At 35.1% G+C, this 1,297-nt stretch overlaps 1 pseudogene; it reads right to left on the bottom strand.

Moving 5' to 3' along the window:
* Positions 1–1,069, bottom strand: LOC150033406 (uncharacterized; annotated as a pseudogene).
* Between the last annotated feature and the right edge of the window lie 228 nt (positions 1,070–1,297).

Here is a 1,297-nt window from a genome sequence, read left to right on the forward strand (position 1 = left end):
TTAGCGTGTCCCACAAGGTGGACGTCGTCGATTCCGGGTTGGTTGTTATCGTTGACTTTGAACTTGAGGTTGCTTTGATTCCTCCTGATGTTGCTCTGGTACCTCTACAAGCGCTTCATAATATAAATATTCATTGTGCTCTCCATGACCACGACCATGTACATGCACGTATGAAGACGATGGACCAGCCTCCGAATCATCATATCCTAAACCAAATGCTGGAATCATCATCATCGGACTAACATAATCAGTTTGGCTCTATGTCTACATCATAAGGGGCAATTCTTCCACATTATGGTCAACCTCATTGAACTCATCTTCTTCTTCTTGAACAGGTCCTCTACATCTAGAAGCTGGTGGAGGAATAATAGGTATATCGTACATATAATGTATCTCTTCCATATAGCTTTAGTTATCACTGCATATAGTAAGAACCTGGTTCGGATCATTCGCGACATCACAGAATCTACTATTTTTCAATCTCTATGATTATCAAACAATTAGAAAATATTTTAAATAAATTTAAATTTAAAATAATTAGATAATATTCATTTATTTACCAGATGACCCGCAGATGCTCCCGGACGAGTAATGTAACGCCTTGTGATATTTTTATACTAGTTGATGTAGTTTTGAATGACATCCTTGTCAAACTGCTCAATAAAAACCCTCACTACAATAAACCTTGCACGATAGTGCCATTGCACTACCAAATGTACAACTTTTTCGGACCAATCTCTAGTTCTTAAGTCAATGTCATGTAGTAGGGGTTCAATATTATAAGGTGATGGGACATTCTGTTAAAAACCGATGTCTCATCACCCTTTCAGGAAGATGCCACTCACCAATGTGAAAACATATGATAGGACTTATCGTCCATCATATGTTTTGACCATTTGTATAGAAATTGGGCAAATTGTGCATAACAAGTTTATAAGGCTCCCAAATAATCTGAAACACAAAATATTATATTGAAAAATATTAAAGACAAATACAATAAAAATCTATATAAAATAATCAATTTGGTTAAGTATTAATATACCTGATCAGGTTGAAGCAAATCAAACATGTATTTATACTGGCTGACTACATGTGTAGTTGTTCTAATCATACAAAATTTGTCTCTCCACCTAAATTTTTAAATTGATAATTTAGATTCTGAATTAACTAGATCAGTCATATAAAAATTAAATTGAATTAAAATAACATACCGAGAACCATAGGCTCGTTCGGCTAAATGAGCATCATTTACATGTTGTAGCTGTGGAGCCATTGTTGGAAATCGCTCTCAAGCCCA

This window comes from Benincasa hispida, chromosome 10, assembly GCF_027475165.1.
Source record: "Benincasa hispida cultivar pf3 chromosome 10, pf3_genome.v1.1, whole genome shotgun sequence".
NCBI lineage: Eukaryota > Viridiplantae > Streptophyta > Magnoliopsida > Cucurbitales > Cucurbitaceae > Benincasa > Benincasa hispida.